The sequence below is a fragment of the Pundamilia nyererei genome, unplaced genomic scaffold (genome assembly GCF_000239375.1).
Source record: "Pundamilia nyererei isolate P.nyererei 1_Seehausen unplaced genomic scaffold, PunNye1.0 scaffold00012, whole genome shotgun sequence".
In the NCBI taxonomy this organism is placed as follows: domain Eukaryota; kingdom Metazoa; phylum Chordata; class Actinopteri; order Cichliformes; family Cichlidae; genus Pundamilia; species Pundamilia nyererei.
This window is the reverse complement of record NW_005187413.1, coordinates 2,445,876-2,454,286: the sequence shown is the minus strand read 5'-3', so window position 1 is coordinate 2,454,286 and position 8,411 is coordinate 2,445,876.

Here is an 8,411-nt window from a genome sequence, read left to right as displayed (position 1 = left end):
GAGAAACAGATTAATAACATACAAGAAGAACAAGACAGGTATTATCTGTGTTGGCACACCTGTCAGTCAAAGCAGCCATGCCCCAAACTGAACCCACATGCAGTTATTATGAAAGAGTAATTAGCTAAAACGATTCATTACAAGTTGAAGACGTTGATGAATGCTGTTTGTAGCCCTGTTGTTTCTGTGTCTTGTTAATATTTTCATCCTTCTGTGTCTGTGCAGTGGTCGGTCCTGCCGTCCTGCGCCGTCAGCGGCACCGGTCTGGTTGAAGGTCTGGACTGGCTCTCTAATGAGATCCTGAAACAGTAGCAGATGTTGGGGTGACGAGGAGTTCTGCTTTACTTTCTATGAGCGAACAGTGAATCCAGAAGGAGCGTGTAGGATCCTTTGCAACTGTTAAATCTGCCTCCTCACAAAGACATTTGACAGCAAATGTAGCGCTTCATGCAGCTGTCATGTGAACCCAGCTGTGCACTTGTAAATATGGACGAATGAGATTTGAGACACGATTGTGGTTAAATCCTCAGCAGGAGGGACCAAAGATGGAGTATTTTATATCTGCTGTTATATCTGATAGAGACACCATAAGATGGACGTCACGCGTTGGTTAATGAACTACTGCTGTGAAGCCTCGAGTTCAGTTCAGTTTTTTTTCTTTTTTTCACCATCACCAATGAGCTGATTGTTTTGAAACAATCAGCTCATTGGATAATGTCTTGTCAATCACAAGGATAGCCGGGCTCTTAAAATGACCATAATGAACTAAATGGACTGACGGTTTTATTCAATATGACCTGAGTGTTTAGTGGGGTCAGGGCAGAGGGATGTTTTTGCATAGAATCTGTAGGACAAGCAGTCTTTTTGCAGCCACAGGTATCGCCCCCTGGTGGCCATTACAATGCACTTACAAACTGTGAGGACTTCCCTGTTCAGACCCAAAAACTATATTTGTCTTTCATATTGCCCATGTTCCTACAGCAGACATTTAGTGTTTTGAGTCAGCTAAAATGTCTCCATTTTTTTTTAATGGGTTGGCATGAGGAGGACAAAAGACATTCAGAATACTAATAGGAAATTTTAGAAAAGACTACCAAACCAAACCATGTAAAAAGTGGTTAAATTCAATCAGTTATAATGATTTTAACTGTGAACAGACGTCATTTGTGATTTGTTCCCCATTTACAAGCTGTGGCCTTAATGTAGACACGAGTTGCCTTTAGTTTAAATGATGTAGGATTTTCCACCTCTGAGTGTTTTCTTTAAATGATTTAAAGGCACAAGGAGGTGAAATTAATCAGAACTTTAAAAATGTAAAATTTTAAAAGCTAAAGAAAATTCAAAATCGTGCACTTTGCACTCCCTCTCGGCTTCCTTATAACCTTCATTTTCGTAAAATCAAAATTTAACTCCACTTTTTATCTTCATCATTTTTATTTGAGGTTATTTCTTCTAACTGATTTCATTTATTTCACAAATGAACTGTTGGAGTCGTTTGTCATTGTAGTAGAAACACATGATTTAGTGGTTATTTATGAAACATGACTGATGTTGAAACTTGGTGTATGAAGTAAAATTAAAGAGGACGTAATATGCTGCTGCTTTTGTTGGGTGAATGTTTCTGTTAAGGTGTTTCTGTAGCATTGTGGCTATTGTTATTTTTCACATGTATTACATAAATCTTTCTTACCTTGTTTATCTTTTCAGAGTCCCTTTGATTGTATTTATTGTATAATAAAGTTGTCATGGTGGAGAGGTTGTGTATCTTTGTGTTATTTTGATAAACACTGGGCTTTTACTGGCTCTGCTCTTTGATAATATGGAAATTACTGTTTGAATAAAACAATAAAATAAAATTCACAGTAAAATAAAAGAAACATGCGCTAAATGGGGGAATAGTTAGGATTACAGTAGGACATTAAAAACATTGTACGATGGCCACAGATCAAATACAGGCAGAAAGATAAACGAGGGGACAAAACAGGAAGTAAACAGGAGAGCAGTTTATAGCATGCAAAAGAGTCACGTAAAATCATTTAAGACAGTGGCCAAGAAAAAAAAACAACACCATCACAGTCTGTTTTATTTTGGTAAGGATCTAACTTCCTGTCCTTTTCTAAAGGTTAAATATTCGTTGTTAGCAGAATTTCTGTCAGTGTTTAATTAAAAGAACAATCAGGTTTAAACCACAATTCAAATAATTCATGAAGGACATAAAAACAATCAGTTGTCTTCTATAAAAATATAAGATGACATTTTAAGATGTTTTCAAGGAATTGTTTTTTAATACCACATTTAGTTATTACTCTTCTGCTCAGCAGTTTGGGGTCTTTTAGAAAAGAAAAGCACAAAATTAACTGATGTAAAATTCTGTATACTCCAATTAATGAATCATTAATAATGAACTATTAGCATAATATCTCGATATGTTTTAATAAAGTTTGACTCGAACTGCTGCTAAATGTAAAGAACCTCAAAACTGTAAAACCCCAAATCTAAAAAAGTTGTTTTTGCAGTGCAGTAAAAATCACATAAGGGTAACTTGAAAAGTGTTTACTCTGATTACACAAACATTATGCAGAAGTAGATGATGGACAATAGGTACTGATTTGTAAATGACTGTATATTTCTAACTAACTAGGGAGCTCATTCTGTTTCTCTTGACAATACTTGCTTGAAAAAGGCAGATGCGAAATGTAAATGTGAGGTCAGAGGTCAAATGTGACATCATGTTTTAAACCTTTATATGGTATTTTCTATTATGTTGACAATCTACATCACACTTGGTTACAAGGATTTTTGTCAATTTTCAACCAATAAACCTTGACCTTGAAGACCTTGGTGGATGTCAGCCAAATTCTAACCATAGTAGGAGCACTGGTTAAAATCCAGTGTCTCAGATGGTGCATCAGTATCTATGAAAGGTACATGCAGGTCTTAGACCAACGTAACATCCCATCCACATGATTTAAGGGAAGCTGCTGCATCAGGACAGTTATTTACTGATGCAAATCTCACATAACAGCACAGCCTCTTATTACTGCCTTCAAATTCAAAAGGAGCTAATACTTTTCTTAAAATGTTAAATTCACTCAGTTGAAACATTTGACATGTTTTCCATGTTATATTGTGAGTAAAATACACGTTTATGAATCGTCGTAAATTCTGTTTTATTTACATTTTACACAGTTCACCAACTTTTTTGGAATTGGGGTTGTTCAGTCGTTGGAAAAGCAGTGGAAACAGTGAGCTGATCTTTGTAAGAATAATTTGTGTTTTTCCGCAGCCTGGGATAAAGACTGTGACAAATAAAGGGATACAATATGATGTGGTAACTAAAATGTCAGAATTTATTAACAAAGAACAAAATGAACAGAACGTGTATTCATCCACCAGTCTGTAAAGTGACGATGTAGATCAGGAGTCTCAAACTTAAACGAGCTGTGGGCCACTGTTGGCACCGTCATCTGGAGGGCCACTTTATTGTTCAAGTAGTACAAACACACAAATAGGACAACACCCAGAAATATTTTAAAAATGTAGTGTTTTGTTTTTTTTTAAATTTCAAATATTGTATAACAAGACAAAAAATTTAATTCATTAAACTACCAAAAAAACAAATTGGTACCCTCTTTCTTCACGTCAGTATATGGGCCACAGCAAAAACAAAACAATTATTCAGTTATTATTATCAATATAATTATTTATCTTAGTATTAACAAAATAATTTATCATCTTTAATGAACCCTCCTGTTGTCCTGTCCTGTCGTACAGCTACGTAAAAGGCAGTGCTGTTATGTAAGATGTGCATCAGTAAACACATGTTGCATGTTTGCTGATGTAATTTCGTCACGCTTGGGCAAAATATAGTCTGTGGGCCAGACAGGCCTGCAGGCCTATCCACGTATATCCAAAAGCGAAAATGAAAATATCCTCAACAAACATCTACAAAAGCAGGTTTATGACAATTAAATTACATTTAGACAGAAAGTGAATGAGACAGGTGAAAGGATGCCAGGATACATAACAACAGTACAGCATGGTAAAAAGAAAGCACACCCTCTTTTAGTTCTACACTTTTATTTGTCAGGACATAATAAAAAATTAAGTGATCCAGGTTTTAAAATTAGTTAAATACAACCTCAGATGAACAACACATGACCTATTGCACCATCACACTGCATGATTCAGTAGTTTTTAGAACCACCTTTAGGAGGAATAACTTGAAGTAAGTATTTTCATGCATGGCAAGTACACGAAAAAAATGCTGGGAAATGTTCAGGAACACAGGATTAACTGGACTTGTGAGTGTTTACAAAAACTGTGGGAGCTAATTATGAAGCAAAGAGTTTATTAACTGTTTATAAAACTTTAAAAAGTTAGTAAAAGTTGATCTGAGGCAAGGTGGACTCCTCATTCCTCTCCTACCTTCACCGAAACTTCCTTTAAGCCGTGTTTGTGGTCAAACTCACGTTCAGTGGGTGGAGCATCAGCAGCCTGAAGCAGCAGAGTTTGGGATTTTTCTCTCCTGTGGCCGATCAACACAATTTAAAAACTGGTATAAAGTCCACACTTTCCCCGTCAATTGTTCCGTCTGTCCTGCTCACATATCCAATGGTTGTACACGTTGTCATTAACGTGGCTTCACTCCACATCAGCCACGCTGCTTTGCTAGCTAAAACACCGGTGTCGGCACATAAGGACGCTGTCATAGCCTGTCAACGACATTGATTAGCTGTGTATATACAAATGTGAATCGCATCATTGGCTGGACTATGGGATTAGGTGGCATCGTTCTAATCCCATACGGGAGCAGACAGTCACTTACTGACTAACACTGCAAAACAGAACTGTTAAAGTTTTAATTTTAATTTCAATTCAGGTTAGATTTTTTTTTGTGTGTGTGCGCAACGCAGATTTTGTGTGCGCAGAGACCGTGCCAGCAGTGCGCAATTGGGCACGCGCGCAGTTTAGAGGGAACATTGCTTAAAAGTAAGTTTAATCACATCAGCTGTTAGGCGCTGTGAACGCATCTTGTCTCCAGGCCTTTCTGTGTGAAGTTTGCATGTTCTCCCCGTGCCTGTGTGGGTTTCCTCTGGGCAACATGTAAAACTATGTAAAACAACTATGTAGAATTATGCAACCAAAAGCAAAAATGTTCTGAATCACATTTAGTGTTATATTTAAGACTATCCTAATAGATGCTTGGGATTCAGGTATTTGTAAGTTTGATTTTGCATGACCATTTGTAAGTAATGGCTGGTGCTGCTCTCTCAAAGTGTGGGGTAGGAAACAGTTAAAACAGTTTAACACACTCCAGTATCTGTATTTACATTTAGGCTATAAAGTCATTTATACCTGAATTGATGCATCAAACAGGTACATTAAAAAATCACCATAAGCAGAAGTGCGTCTTCTTATCTATCAAACATCTTGTGCAGCAGCTGTGGCATTTTGTTTTTTGTGTCCAGTTTGTTTCAAAAGAAGAAGTTATAGAGAGATTTCACTACAGAGCCACAATAGGAGGAAACATAGTTGGAAGTAGATTTTAACTGTTGTCAGTCCACAGTCACCATATCTCAATCCAATAGAGCACTTTTTCAATGTGGGAGAACAAATGAGAGAGCAAAGAGTTTTGCTTTGAGCCAGATACAGCAAAACTGATTGGAGACTCTTCACAGTACAAAGGTTCAAAACATACTGTGAAAGCTGCACAACAGATTCTGAAGGCAAGAAGTGTTTTGTTTGTTACCTGATATTTCGTAATGTGAATGCTATATTTATTCCTTTTTATGGCCATGGCAGATACAATGTTATGTCTGTTCACAAAAGCAAACATAAAGGCAAATGTGCAGTCAAGGAATCTTTAAATTGAACTCAATCACCTGACGGTACAGCGAAGAAACAGAAGGAAATAGGAACGCTTGCTTGACTCCATTTTTTGTTGTCAGAAGTGGCAACAATAGTAGAGTGTTGGACTCAAAGCTGCTGATATCATCTCAAACAGGAACATAACTAAATGAGCTGAAGTGAAGCCTGTTCAGATTCAGAGAGGGAGCAGAGAGAAAAACACATCCACACAGCACAGATGCTCAGACGCTTCACTACAGTGTCAGGGATGATGAAGATGAAACTGCTTCTTGTTGCCATTCTGATGATTATTCTACCAGCGATGGAGGTCATTGGTGTTGGACCAGCCCCACCTGGACAACCAGATGCATGGCTAACAACAACAGGTACACACACACACACACACACACACACACACACACACACACACACACACACACACACACACACACACACCAAATCTAAACTTGTGATGTAGGAGGTATTCTTTTTCTTAAATGTGTGTTTGATTGCATGAATGAGGCTTGTAGTGCGTTATGTGTTCAGGTAGAGTAGAATTATATAAGTATCATAACAGGAAACTGACAGACACACAAAGAGTGAAAGGATCATTTTTATATTAGTTCAGGCTTTCTGTTTCTTTCTTCAGGACGTGCTGGACTAAATCTAAATGGGAAGATGTTCACTCTGTCTTCTAATAATGGAGGAGTAACCTTCTATCCCCCCAGTTATCATTTCCCCACTCCCTACCAAACCAGAAGACACAAAGACAGAGCTCCCATGACCACCGCAGCTACAACCAGAGCCCCAACTGCAGTGAGTCCAACTACAGGTGAGCAGGGCATTCAATTTTTTGTACTCATTATTCAAACACTGACTTTTATGTTTCTTCGTTGGTCTGGTCTCTTATAGAAAGGTTTTTAAACAAAAGAAAACCAAGAGCAACACAATCTTTGTTACAGTTCATTTCTGTATCAAAACCTGATGTAATACCATGACATAATTTTGTGTGCATTAAAAAGGTAGCAGATGCCTTTTTTACTAAGCAGGTTTTCAGGGTTACAAAAACAGTTAACTTCTTATCGACGAGCTAAAGCTGTGAAGATAACCTGCCCCAGAGCAGACTGTGGAAAGAAGAGATCAACATAAACAGAATGACCTCCCTGATGACAAATCAGTTCTCTGGAAAATATCGTCCCCAATCCTGGGAGATCCCGGGATTCCAGCTAGGAAGTTCGGTAGTTCAGAAATCCATGAAAAAATTTTAAAAACCTACATACACACAAAACAATTTGGACATAGCTTTTTAAATCTGGCTTTCCCTTACTGCAACATCAGGAGTCCTACTAAGCCAGGGATGACAAACTCATATTACAATGCACATATAACCAACTTTGATCTTAAGAGGGCCGCACCACTTCAATTCAATTTGATTTTATTGAATTCAATCTTTTCTACACATTTATCTCTGAGGTATCTTACCATAATTTTTAAACAAGTGTAATCTTACCTGTAGTTTTTCTACAATATACAAAAATTCTGTTGTGGTAAATTTAAGAAATCTTAACAGAACTGTTTGGGCTCAAATTGTAAAAAACAACAACAAAAAAAACAAAACTCAAATGAGTAAAATTGCATAAAACATTTTGGTAGCTGATTGCCCAGACTGTCTTCGAATTGTAAAACAACAACAACAACACAAAAAAAATGTTTTAAAAAAATCCCAAATTGAAATTTCTAAGGTAGATTGTGAAAAAAAACCCTGTCATTTAATAGTTTTTAAAAACTTTTATTACTTGCAATTAACTCTCTTTACTGGGCCAAATCTGACCCCAGGCCTTATGTTTTACATCCCCATGCTAAGAGGTCACACAAAAGTGGACGCAAGGTAAATCTAGGGTTAACCATTCTAACTATGAAAGAGGCGGTGTTGGCAGCATATGAAGACTGCAGAGGCCCATATTTCATAAAGATGCTCAAATTATAATGTTGGGAAAACTCAGAGATGTTAAACAGACTGAAATACAAACTAAAAGCAAGTTCTACAAGGTATAGGTGCCTCATTTTAGGGTCATACCACTGTATTAAAGCTTAAAGAATTATAAAAATATTTAAGAGTTGTATGTGGACAGCTGGGGAAAGGCAAGCAATAAAGATGCTTCTAAGAGTCACTATTTCTTCATGATACTCATTCAAAAAAGACAAAAACTCTACAGGCTCTTTTTAATAGGTCTGAGGGAAAGGTGACGTATTTTCCAGAAAACTGATTGGTCAGTAGGTGACGAGTTCATACCTGTTGATCTCATGAACATAAAATGTTTAAGCAGAAGCTAGGTCTGCGGCACAAGTTACCATGGTGATGGAAATAGGTGTGCAGGTGTCAGTTCCTTTATTATTTAGATTTATTGAAGCTGATAAGGAAGTCCAGAAAAAGACATAGCAACACAAATGGCACTAAAAGGCAAACCTACGATGACAAGAGATAAAGAAGACATCAGTAAGGTGGAGCATAAAGGCTCATCTGTTACATAAATAATGGAAACAGTGGTGGGTTAAGCACC